We start from the raw sequence: 13,521 nt of genomic DNA on the forward strand, positions 1-13,521 counted from the left end.
CTGTAGTAGGGTCAGTGGCCGTCCTGTAGTAGGCTCAGTGGCCGTCCTGTAGTATGGCCGTCCTGTAGTAGGGTCAGTGGCCGTCCTGTAGTAGGGTCAGTGGCCGTCCTGTAGTATGGCCGTCCTGTAGTATGGCCGTCCTGTAGTATGGTCAGTGGCCGTCCTGTAGTAGGGTCAGTGGCCGTCCTGTAGTAGGGTGAGTGGCCGTCCTGTAGTATGGCCGTCCTGTAGTATGGCCGTCCTGTAGTAGGGTCAGTGGCCGTCCTGTAGTATGGCCGTCCTGTAGTATGGCCGTCCTGTAGTATGGCCGTCCTGTAGTATGGTCAGTGGCCGTCCTGTAGTAGGGTCAGTGGCCGTCCTGTAGTATGGCCGTCTTGTAGTAGGGTCAGTGGCCGTCCTGTAGTATGGCCATCCTGTAGTAGGGTGAGTGGCCGTCCTGTAGTAGGGTCAGTGGCCGTCCTGTAGTATGGCCGTCCTGTAGTATGGCCGTCCTGTAGTAGGGTCAGTGGCCGTCCTGTAGTATGGCCGTCCTGTAGTATGGCCGTCCTGTAGTAGGGTCAGTGGCCGTCCTGTAGTATGGCCGTCCTGTAGTAGGGTCAGTGGCCGTCCTGTAGTAGGGTCAGTGGCCGTCCTGTAGTATGGCCGTCCTGTAGTAGGGTCAGTGGCCGTCCTGTAGTAGGGTCAGTGGCCGTCCTGTAGTAGGGTCAGTGGCCGTCCTGTAGTAGGGTCAGTGGCCGTCCTGTAGTATGGTCAGTGGCCGTCCTATGTAGGGTCAGTGGCCGTCCTGTAGTAGGGTCAGTGGCCGTACTGTAGTAGGGTCAGTGGCCGTCCTGTAGTAGGGTCAGTGGCCGTCCTGTAGTAGGGTCTATGGCCGTCCTGTAGTAGGGTCAGTGGCCGTCCTGTAGTAGGGTCAGTGGCCGTCCTGTAGTAGGGTGAGTGGCCGTCCTGTAGTATTGCCGTCCTGTAGTATGGCCGTCCTGTAGTAGGGTCAGTGGCCGTCCTGTAGTTTGGCCGTCCTGTAGTATGGCCGTCCTGTAGTATGGCCGTCCTGTAGTATGGTCAGTGGCCGTCCTGTAGTAGGGTCAGTGGCCGTCCTGTAGTATGGCCGTCCTGTAGTATGGCCGTCCTGTAGTAGGGTCAGTGGCCGTCCTGTAGTATGGCCGTCCTGTAGTAGGGTCAGTGGCCGTCCTGTAGTAGGGTCAGTGGCCGTCCTGTAGTATGGCCGTCCTGTAGTATGGCCGTCCTGTAGTAGGGTCAGTGGCCGTCCTGTAGTATGGCCGTCATGTAGTATGGCCGTCCTGTAGTATGGTCAGTGGCCGTCCTGTAGTATGGCCGTCCTGTAGTATGGCCGTCCTGTAGTATGGTCAGTGGCCGTCCTGTAGTAGGGTCAGTGGCCGTCCTGTAGTAGGGTGAGTGGCCGTCCTGTAGTATTGCCGTCCTGTAGTATGGCCGTCCTGTAGTAGGGTCAGTGGCCGTCCTGTAGTTTGGCCGTCCTGTAGTATGGCCGTCCTGTAGTATGGCCGTCCTGTAGTATGGTCAGTGGCCGTCCTGTAGTAGGGTCAGTGGCCGTCCTGTAGTATGGCCGTCCTGTAGTATGGCCGTCCTGTAGTAGGGTCAGTGGCCGTCCTGTAGTATGGCCGTCCTGTAGTAGGGTCAGTGGCCGTCCTGTAGTAGGGTCAGTGGCCGTCCTGTAGTATGGCCGTCCTGTAGTATGGCCGTCATGTAGTATGGCCGTCCTGTAGTATGGTCAGTGGCCGTCCTGTAGTATGGCCGTCCTGTAGTATGGCCGTCCTGTAGTAGGGTCAGTGGCCGTCCTGTAGTATGGCCGTCATGTAGTATGGCCGTCCTGTAGTATGGTCAGTGGCCGTCCTGTAGTAGGGTCAGTGGCCGTCCTGTAGTAGGGTGAGTGGCTGTCCTGTAGTATGGCCGTCCTGTAGTATGGCCGTCCTGTAGTAGGGTCAGTGGCCGTCCTGTAGTATGGCCGTCCTGTAGTATGGCCGTCCTGTAGTATGGCCGTCCTGTAGTAGGGTCAGTGGCCGTCCTGTAGTATGGCCGTCCTGTAGTATGGCCGTCTTGTAGTAGGGTCAGTGGCCGTCCTGTAGTAGGGTCAGTGGCCGTCCTGTAGTAGGGTCAGTGGCCGTCCTGTAGTATGGACGTCCTGTAGTATGGCCGTCCTGTAGTAGGGTCAGTGGCCGTCCTGTAGTAGGGTCAGTGGCCGTCCTGTAGTATGGCCGTCCTGTAGTATGGCCGTCCTGTAGTAGGGTCAGTGGCCGTCCTGTAGTATGGCCGTCATGTAGTATGGCCGTCCTGTAGTATGGCCGTCCTGTAGTATGGTCAGTGGCCGTCTTGTAGTAGGGTCAGTGGCCGTCCTGCAGTATGGCCGTCCTGTAGTATGGCCGTCCTGTAGTATGGCCGTCCTGTAGTAGGGTGAGTGGCCGTCCTGTAGTAGGGTCAGTGGCCGTCCTGTAGTATGGCCGTCCTGTAGTATGGCCGTCCTGTAGTAGGGTCAGTGGCCGTCCTGTAGTATGGCCGTCCTGTAGTATGGCCGTCCTGTAGTAGGGTCAGTGGCCGTCCTGTAGTAGGGTGAGTGGCCGTCCTGTAGTAGGGTCAGTGGCCGTCCTGTAGTATGGCCGTCCTGTAGTATGGCCGTCCTGTAGTAGGGTCAGTGGCCGTCCTGTAGTAGGGTCAGTGGCCGTCCTGTAGTATGGCCGTCCTGTAGTATGGCCGTCCTGTAGTATGGCCGTCCTGTAGTATGGCCGTCCTGTAGTAGGGTCAGTGGCCGTCCTGTAGTAGGGTCAGTGGCCGTCCTGTAGTAGGGTTAGTGGCCGTCCTGTAGTATGGCCGTCCTGTAGTATGGCCGTCCTGTAGTATGGCCGTCCTGTAGTAGGGTCAGTGGCCGTCCTGTAGTAGGGTCAGTGGCCGTCCTGTAGTAGGGTCAGTGGCCGTCCTGTAGTAGGGTCAGTGGCCGTCCTGTAGTATGGCCGTCCTGTAGTATGGCCGTCCTGTAGTATGGCCGTCCTGTAGTATGGCCGTCCTGTAGTAGGGTCAGTGGCCGTCCTGTAGTAGGGTCAGTGGCCATCCTGTAGTATGGCCGTCCTGTAGTAGGGTCAGTGGCCGTCCTGTAGTAGGGTCAGTGGCCGTCCTGTAGTAGGGTCAGTGGCCGTCCTGTAGTAGGGTCAGTGGCCGTCCTGTAGTATGGCCGTCCTGTAGTATGGCCGTCCTGTAGTATGGCCGTCCTGTAGTATGGCCGTCCTGTAGTAGGGTCAGTGGCCGTCCTGTAGTAGGGTCAGTGGCCGTCCTGTAGTATGGCCGTCCTGTAGTAGGGTCAGTGGCCGTCCTGTAGTAGGGTCAGTGGCCGTCCTGTAGTATGGCCGTCCTGTAGTATGGCCGTCCTGTAGTAGGGTCAGTGGCCGTCCTGTAGTATGGCCGTCCTGTAGTATAGCCGTCCTGTAGTAGGGTCAGTGGCCGTCCTGTAGTATGGCCGTCATGTAGTATGGCCGTCCTGTAGTATGGTCAGTGGCCGTCCTGTAGTAGGGTCAGTGGCCGTCCTGTAGTAGGGTGAGTGGCTGTCCTGTAGTATGGCCGTCCTGTAGTATGGCCGTCCTGTAGTAGGGTCAGTGGCCGTCCTGTAGTATGGCCGTCCTGTAGTATGGCCGTCCTGTAGTATGGCCGTCCTGTAGTAGGGTCAGTGGCCGTCCTGTAGTATGGCCGTCCTGTAGTATGGCCGTCTTGTAGTAGGGTCAGTGGCCGTCCTGTAGTAGGGTCAGTGGCCGTCCTGTAGTAGGGTCAGTGGCCGTCCTGTAGTATGGCCGTCCTGTAGTATGGCCGTCCTGTAGTATGGCCGTCCTGTAGTATGGCCGTCCTGTAGTAGGGTCAGTGGCCGTCCTGTAGTAGGGTCAGTGGCCGTCCTGTAGTATGGCCGTCCTGTAGTAGGGTCAGTGGCCGTCCTGTAGTAGGGTCAGTGGCCGTCCTGTAGTAGGGTCAGTGGCCGTCCTGTAGGTCCTGTAGTAGGGTCAGTGGCCGTCCTGTAGTAGGGTGAGTGGCTGTCCTGTAGTATGGCCGTCCTGTAGTATGGCCGTCCTGTAGTAGGGTCAGTGGCCGTCCTGTAGTATGGCCGTCCTGTAGTATGGCCGTCCTGTAGTATGGCCGTCCTGTAGTAGGGTCAGTGGCCGTCCTGTAGTATGGCCGTCCTGTATTATGGCCGTCCTGTAGTATGGTCAGTGGCCGTCCTGTAGTAGGGTGAGTGGCCGTCCAGTAGTAGGGTCAGTGGCCGTCCTTTAGTAGGGTCAGTGGCCGTCCTGTAGTATGGTCGTCCTGTAGTAGGGTCAGTGGCCGTCCTGTAGTATGGCCGTCCTGTAGTAGGGTCAGTGGCCGTCCTGTAGTATGGCCGTCCTGTAGTATGGCCGTCCTGTAGTATGGCCGTCCTGTAGTATGGCAGTCCTGTAGTAGGGTCAGTGGCCGTCCTGTAGTATGGCCGTCCTGTAGTATGGTCAGTGGCCGTCTTGTAGTAGGGTCAGTGGCCGTCCTGTAGTATGGCCGTCCTGTAGTATGGCCGTCCTGTAGTATGGCCGTCCTGTAGTATGGCCGTCCTGTAGTAGGGTCAGTGGCCGTCCTGTAGTATGGCCGTCCTGTAGTATGGTCAGTGGCCGTCTTGTAGTAGGGTCAGTGGCCGTCCTGCAGTATGGCCGTCCTGTAGTATGGCCGTCCTGTAGTATGGCCGTCCTGTAGTAGGGTGAGTGGCCGTCCTGTAGTAGGGTCAGTGGCCGTCCTGTAGTATGGCCGTCCTGTAGTATGGCCGTCCTGTAGTAGGGTCAGTGGCCGTCCTGTAGTATGGCCGTCCTGTAGTATGGCCGTCCTGTAGTAGGGTCAGTGGCCGTCCTGTAGTAGGGTGAGTGGCCGTCCTGTAGTAGGGTCAGTGGCCGTCCTGTAGTATGGCCGTCCTGTAGTATGGCCGTCCTGTAGTAGGGTCAGTGGCCGTCCTGTAGTAGGGTCAGTGGCCGTCCTGTAGTATGGCCGTCCTGTAGTATGGCCGTCCTGTAGTATGGCCGTCCTGTAGTATGGCCGTCCTGTAGTAGGGTCAGTGGCCGTCCTGTAGTAGGGTCAGTGGCCGTCCTGTAGTAGGGTTAGTGGCCGTCCTGTAGTATGGCCGTCCTGTAGTATGGCTGTCCTGTAGTATGGCCGTCCTGTAGTAGGGTCAGTGGCCGTCCTGTAGTAGGGTCAGTGGCCGTCCTGTAGTAGGGTCAGTGGCCGTCCTGTAGTAGGGTCAGTGGCCGTCCTGTAGTATGGCCGTCCTGTAGTATGGCCGTCCTGTAGTATGGCCGTCCTGTAGTATGGCCGTCCTGTAGTAGGGTCAGTGGCCGTCCTGTAGTAGGGTCAGTGGCCGTCCTGTAGTATGGCCGTCCTGTAGTAGGGTCAGTGGCCGTCCTGTAGTAGGGTCAGTGGCCGTCCTGTAGTATGGCCGTCCTGTAGTATGGCCGTCCTGTAGTATGGCCGTCCTGTAGTATGGCCGTCCTGTAGTAGGGTCAGTGGCCGTCCTGTAGTAGGGTCAGTGGCCGTCCTGTAGTATGGTCAGTGGCCGTCCTGTAGTATGGCCGTCCTGTAGTATGGCCGTCCTGTATTAGGGTCAGTGGCCGTCCTGTAGTATGGCCGTCATGTAGTATGGCCGTCCTGTAGTATGGTCAGTGGCCGTCTTGTAGTAGGGTCAGTGGCCGTCCTGCAGTATGGCCGTCCTGTAGTCCTGTAGTATGGCCGTCATGTAGTATGGCCGTCCTGTAGTATGGTCAGTGGCCGTCTTGTAGTAGGGTCAGTGGCCGTCCTGCAGTATGGCCGTCCTGTAGTATGGCCGTCCTGTAGTATGGCCGTCTTGTAGTAGGGTGAGTGGCCGTCCTGTAGTAGGGTCAGTGGCCGTCCTGTAGTATGGCCGTCCTGTAGTATGGCCGTCCTGTAGTATGGCCGTCCTGTAGTATGGCCGTCCTGTAGTAGGCTCAGTGGCCGTCCTGTAGTATGGCCGTCCTGTAGTATGGCCGTCCTGTAGTAGGGTCAGTGGCCGTCCTGTAGTAGGGTCAGTGGCCGTCCTGTAGTAGGGTGAGTGGCCGTCCTGTAGTAGGGTCAGTGGCCGTCCTGTAGTATGGCCGTCCTGTAGTAGGGTCAGTGGCCGTCCTGCAGTAGGGTGAGTGGCCGTCCTGTAGTATGGCCGTCCTGTAGTAGGGTCAGTGGCCGTCCTGTAGTAGGGTCAGTGGCCGTCCTGTAGTATGGCCGTCCTGTAGTATGGTCAGTGGCCGTCCTGTAGTATGGTCAGTGGCCGTCCTGTAGTATGGTCAGTGGCCGTCCTGTAGTATGGCCGTCCTGTAGTATGGCCGTCCTGTAGTATGGCCGTCCTGTAGTATGGCCGTCCTGTAGTAGGGTCAGTGGCCGTCCTGTAGTAGGGTCAGTGGCCGTCCTGTAGTAGGGTCAGTGGCCGTAGGGTCAGTAGGTGTATTTTTTGATAGCATAAATTATTTATAGACGTTACAAGTATTATGATTTATAAAAATTGTAAGTAAAAATACTCTAAGATAATTTACACAACAATCTTAACGTTTGTTACGTATTTAGTTACATACGCGGTAGAAAAGTTAACTATAAAAGAAATTTAGGCACATCATTGTGTTTTGCATATGTTTTGCCTTAGGCTATTCTATGGTCGGCCTCCCCTCAGTAGGCATTGTCCGAACATATTTTGTGTTGTTGACGTTTTATGTCAATGACAGCCTTTCAACCTTGTCGGCTTTCTGTTTTGATCCTAAGTTTTGTTATGTAATGAGCGTGATAAATGTGGGAAGTAAAGGTATTTGAACTAAGCATAACTATTGTTGCGATGAGTTGAGGGCAGTAATTCAGATGACCTTACCATTTCACGGTAATTTAATTTAAAAAAAAACAATGAAAACCGTGGACATTCTATTAAATGCTATAAATATTATGTTTAACATAATTACAATCTACATAATTCATGCTAAATATTTTTAGATGAATTATAAAAATTACTATACGTATACAACATACACACATTACATTACATTTAATTAATCATAAGTTAATTTGCACTCTCTGAATATTTAATACATAAAAGTATTAACAAATCCCATGCAAATATATATTTGTGACTTTTTTTCCTGTGACTTTTTTTCCTGTGACTTTTTTTCCTGTGACTTTTTTTCTGTGTTTTTTTTTTCCTGTGTTTTTTTTTCCTGTGACTTTTTTTCCTACAATCGGGGAATGACTGCCTTATTGGTGCCCATAAACCAGCAAAACCTGACGTCATCAAGAAGAAATTAGGTCGCCTGAAATCGGTCATGATTTCAACCAGCTGCCGTTTGCCACCATTCAAGTCTTAAATTGGATGTCTAATCAACCAGCTGTCATTAATTAGCCCGTAAACTTACCAGATTTGTACTCTCGGCGATCGTCAGACCTGTCTAGGGACCTGTTTCTCTAGGTCATTGATGACCTTCGCTGATGACCTGTTTATCTTGCATTCGATTGGTTGGCGCCCTGTCTACCAGCCCACGACATTGTGAAATAAACATGTGGTTGGTAAAGTGCGAACTTGGTACTGTCTTTTGCCCATTGATAGACTGACCCACGCAGTGCTCTCTCTCTCTCTCTCTCTCTCTCTCTCTCTCTCTCTCTTTCTCTCTCTCTCTCTCTCTCTCTCCCCGTCTCTCTCTCTCTCTCTCTCTGTGACGGCGACAGCAGTGACATCATGTTTACGTCTAAAGTCCAAACCTGTCGTTGAGACAGCTGTCTGTTGTCTGTTATCTGCTGTCTGCTGTCTGTTGTCTGTTGTCTGCTGTCTGTTGTCTGTTGTCTGTTGTCTGTTGTCTGCTGTCTGCTGTCTGCTGTCTGCTGTCTGTTGTCTGCTGTCTGTTGCCTACTGTCTGCTGTCTGACAGACCACAACAAAAACATAGCTGGTACAGAAAGCTGCAGCTCACCTGCTATATCACCTGTTGTTTTATCTGGTATGTCACCTGGTATGTCACCTGGCTGTCACTATGACGTGGTACTGTAGGACCAGACGATCATTCAAAGCTCCGTGACGTCATAGAACCCAGTCACGTGGACCGGCCAGCCAATAGAATGTGGAGATTTTGTTGACCAGAATGGTGAATGAAAACATTTTTTTTTTCGTCAAGGTCAAAGTAATTAATACAAACAGCTGATTGGTTGCTGTTGTGTTTGCTGTTGTGGTTGTTGTTGTGGTTGCTGTTGTGGTTGTTGTTGTGGTTGCTGTTGTGGTTGTTGTTGTGGTTGCTGTTGTGGTTGTTGTTGTGGTTGTTGTTGTGGTTGCTGTTGTGGTTGCTGTTGTGGTTGTTGTTGTGGTTGCTGTTGTGGTTGTTGTTGTGGTTGTTGTTGTGGTTGCTGTTGTGGTTGCTGTTGTGGTTGTTGTTGTGGTTGCTGTTGTGGTTGTTGTTGTGGTTGTTGTTGTGGTTGTTGTTGTGGTTGCTGTTGTGGTTGTTGTTGTGGTTGCTGTTGTGGTTGCTGTTGTGTTTGTTGTTGTGGTTGTTGTTGGAAAAAACAAACATCCATCTTGACGGATTTATTATAGACAACACACACACGCATATATATATATATATATATATATATATATATATATATATATATATATATATATATATATTCATGTATATATACATATATAAAACAAAGTGGGGTTAATAGACTTTGATAGAATGTTCAAACCTTCTGTGTTTTCATCTTGTTTTTTAATATTAACTTTAAACTAGAGTGAGAATGGATAAAGACGTGACTTGCTGCCCTCACCACAAGAGTAGGTAACGTGACTTGCTGCCCTCACCACAAGAGTAGGTAAAATGACTTGCTGCCCTCACCACAAGAGTAGGTAAAATGACTTGCTGCCCTCACCACAAGAGTAGGTAAAATGACTTGCTGCCCTCACCACAATAGTAGGTAAAATGACTTGCTGCCCTCACCACAAGAGTAGGTAAAATGACTTGCTGCCCTCACCACAAGAGTAGGTAAAATGACTTGCTGCCCTCACCACAAGAGTAGGTAAAATGACTTGCTGCCCTCACCACAAGAGTAGGTAAAGTGACTTGCTGCCCTCACCACAAGAGTAGGTAACGTGACTTGCTGCCCTCACCACAAGAGTAGGTAACGTGACTTGCTGCCCTCACCACAAGAGTAGGTAACGTGACTTGCTGCCCTCACCACAAGAGTAGGTAACGTGACTTGCTGCCGTCATCTCACCACAAGAGTAGGTAACGTGACTTGCTGCCGTCATCTCACCACAAGAGTAGGTAACGTGACTTGCTGCCCTCACCACAAGAGTAGGTAACGTGACTTGCTGCCGTCATCTCACCACAAGAGTAGGTAACGTGACTTGCTGCCGTCATCTCACCACAAGAGTAGGTAACGTGACTTGCTGCCCTCACCACAAAAGTAGGTAACGTGACTTGCTGCCCTCACCACAAGAGTAGGTAACGTGACTTGCTGCCCTCACCACAAGAGTAGGTAACGTGACTTGCTGCCCTCACCACAAGAGTAGGTAACGTGACTTGCTGCCCTCACCACAAGAGTAGGTAACGTGACTTGCTGCCCTCATCTCACCACAAGAATTGTTTACTCCCGTTACATACTCAAGCATGGGATCAAAACAAAAAGCCGACACGGTACAAAGGCAGCCATTGACGCAAAACGTCAACAACAAACAATTTGGACGGACAAGGGCAAACCGAGGAGAAGCCGACCAAGGAATTGCTTACGGCTAAAACATGCAAAACACAATGATGTGCCTAATTTTTTTTATAATTAATGTTTCTACAGCGCATTAACGTAAAACGTTGCAAAAGTTGAGGTTGCTGTGTAATTTATCTTATATTTTTTTTTACTTCACCCTCTACAAACTTCATGCAAATACAAATTTTTTCCTTTCTTTTTTCCCGCAACCGAAAAGCATGCCAGGATTTGTATACATTGTATCCACATAAAGTCTCAAATGTGTTTTTGTTATCTCCCCCCCCCCCCAGACCCCCTCCCCCCCCCCCCAGGACCCTCCCCCCAGGCCCCGCCCCCACCGGTCACGTGAATTAGGAGCTAAAAGTGTACGTGCACGCTTATCTCGTCCGGTCAACAACTGAGGTCAGTGACCCCTATGTAAATAAGTTGTTTGTGTCCAGCATCTCAGGCCCGTTACGTCATCACACGTGGCGGAAGTTTACTGCTTACAAGATGTAAGTGTAAGCTGTAAGGACAAGGGAGGTCAGCTCTCCGGTATTTTGTTTACATCTAACATTGTTAACGACTCGACTGAATTGTGTTTACATCTAACATTGTTAACGACTCGACTGAATTTTGTTTACATCTAACACTCGACTCGACTGAATTTTGTTTACATCTAACAATGTTAACGACTCGACTGAATTTTGTTTACATCTAACATTGTTAACGACTCGACTGAATTTTGTTTACATCTAACATTGTTAACGACTCGACTGAATTTTGTTTACATCTAACATTGTTAACGACTCGACTGAATTTTGTTTACATCTAACATTGTTAACGACTCGACTGAATTTTGTTTACATCTAACATTGTTAACGACTCGACTGAATTTTGTTTACATCTAACATTGTTAACGACTCGACTGAATTTTGTTTACATCTAACATTGTTAACGACTCGACTGAATTTTGTTTACATCTAACATTGTTAACGACTCGACTGAATTTTGTTTACATCTAACATTGTTAACGACTCGACTGAATTTTGTTTACATCTAACATTGTTAACGACTCGACTGAATTTTGTTTACATCTAACATTGTTAACGACTCGACTGAATTTTGTTTACATCTAACATTGTTAACGACTCGACTGAATTTTGTTTACATCTAACAATGTTCACTCGAGATGGCGCCTTACCTCCGCGCCACGACTTAGATATGATAGAGCTGACACATTTATAAAAGTGGTGGTGCTTTATAAAAGTGGTGGTGCTTTATAAAAGTGGTGGTGTTTTATAAAAGTGGTTATGTTTTATAAAAGTGGTGGTGCTCTATAAAAGTGGTGGTGTCGTCAGGTGTGAGGTCGGCTTTAGCAGACGGCCGTCCTGAGATCTCAAAGTAGACGTTCACTGGCTTGTTTACAAACAGCAAAAACCTGGACAGACGATTCTATTGTGGACAGGTGTTCTCACCCCCACACCACCCCAATACCCGGGACACCGGGCTTTAGATCTTGACGTGTTTTAATGAGGACAAATTGGGTAGTTTGAAAATTATCTCAGAACTTTCTGGTCAAAAGACAACCTGTTGTTTAGTGAGCAGATGCTGTTGTAGTGTTGAGACATGCTGTTGTAGTGGTGGTGAGAGATGCTGTTGTAGTGGTGGTGAGACATGCTGTTGTAGTGGTGGTGAGACATGCTGTTGTAGTGGTGGTGAGACATGCTGTTGTAGTGGTGGTGAGACATGCTGTTGTAGTGGTGGTGAGACATGCTGTTGTAGTGGTGGTGAGACATGCTGTAGTAGTGGTGGTGTGACATGCTGTTGTAGTGGTGGTGAGACATGCTGTAGTAGTGGTGGTGAGACTTGCTGTTGTAGTGGTGGTGAGACATGCTGTTGTAGTGGTGGTGAGACATGCTGTTGTAGTGGTGGTGAGACATGCTGTTGTAGTGGTGGTGAGACATGCTGTTGTAGTGGTGGTGAGACATGCTGTTGTAGTGGTGGTGAGACATGCTGTAGTAGTGGTGAGACATGGTCCGGTGGTGAGGCACGTGGTCTAGTGGTGATACATGCTGTTTCTAGTGGTGAGACATGTGTCTAGTGGTGAGACATATGTTATCCAAATGTCATTGTGTGCTGTCATTCATCTAAATGTCATTGTGTGATGTCATCCATCCAAATGTCATTGTGTGATGTCATCCATCCAAATGCCATTGTGTGATGTCATCCATCCAAATGTCATTGTGTGATGTCATCCATCCAAATGTCATTGTGTGATGTCATCCATCTGTTACGACACATACGTCACTACAGCAACCAACTAGACCATCCAGTGTTTCAACTGTCGAGATGGCCGTCTGTGTACCACGTGATTCATTAAGTGTTTAATCTTCCAGGACTTTAATTACGAGCTTAATTGTCCCGGATGGCCACGCGATAACGTCAGAAAAAAAAGGATTCACCTACATAGTTAGGTTTATAAAATATATCACTGTAAACCTGGTTAGTTAGGCGTATATCTAGGTCAACCTGATTATTTAGATTATGACTAATCCGGCTCGGTTACTTTCACTTAACACCCTTACACCAACATAAACTTGAATGAACATGGAGCAATTAGTAACTCATTAGTTCTCACCGCTCTAAGACGAAATGTTTCAAATAAAGCAATCAAGGGACAGGCTAGGGATTGACCATCAGGTGGAGGTAACTCTTCCCACCATTCAGACCAGCCAGGCTAGGACCAGTTCCCTCCCCTGCCTATCCCAGCGTAGAGGTCACGTGAGGTGCTGCAGCCAATGGACATAGCTGGAGCAAACGTTTGATTAATTGAGTAATTAATTAACCTCAGGATCGGGTGTCGTTTTTTGATGTAGATCCAACTCTGACGGCAACACTTCTGCTAAAACTCAGTAGCTAGGCAACACATCAGCCATTAGTAGCTAGGCAACACATCAACCACCAGTAGCTAGGCAACACATCAGCCATCAGTAGCTAGGCAACACATCAGCCATCAGTAGCTAGGCAACACATCAACCACCAGTAGCTAGGCAACACATCAGCCATCACTAGCTAGGCAACACATCAGCCATCACTAGCTAGGCAACACATCAGTCATCACTAGCTAGGCAACACATCAACCATCACTAGCTAGGCAACACATCAGTCATCACTAGCTAGGCAACACATCAGCCATCACTAGCTAGGCAACACATCAGCCATCACTAGCTAGGCAACACATCAGTCATCACTAGCTAGGCAACACATCAGCCATCGGTAGCTAGGCAACACATCAGCCATCACTAGCTAGGCAACACATCAGCCATCACTAGCTAGGCAACACATCAGCCATCGGTAGCTAGGCAACACATCAGCCATCACTAGCTAGGCAACACATCAGTCATCAGTATTTAGGCAACACATCAGCCATCAGTAGCTAGGCAACACATCAGCCATCGGTAGCTAGGCAACACATCAGCCATCGGTAGCTAGGCAACACATCAGCCATCGGTAGCTAGGCAACACATCAGCCATCGGTAGCTAGGCAACACATCAGCCATCAGTAGCTAGGCAACACATCAGCCATCACTAGCTAGGCAACACATCAGCCATCACTAGCTAGGCAACACATCAGCCATCACTAGCTAGGCAACACATCAGCCATCACTAGCTAGGCAACACATCAGTCATCACTAGCTAGGCAACACATCAGCCATCGGTAGCTAGGCAACACATCAGCCATCACTAGCTAGGCAACACATCAGCCATCACTAGCTAGGCAACACATCAGCCATCG

Source organism: Physella acuta, unplaced genomic scaffold, assembly GCF_028476545.2.
Source record: "Physella acuta isolate Inbredline_101_S28 unplaced genomic scaffold, ASM2847654v3 ptg000225l, whole genome shotgun sequence".
In the NCBI taxonomy this organism is placed as follows: Eukaryota; Metazoa; Mollusca; class Gastropoda; family Physidae; genus Physella; species Physella acuta.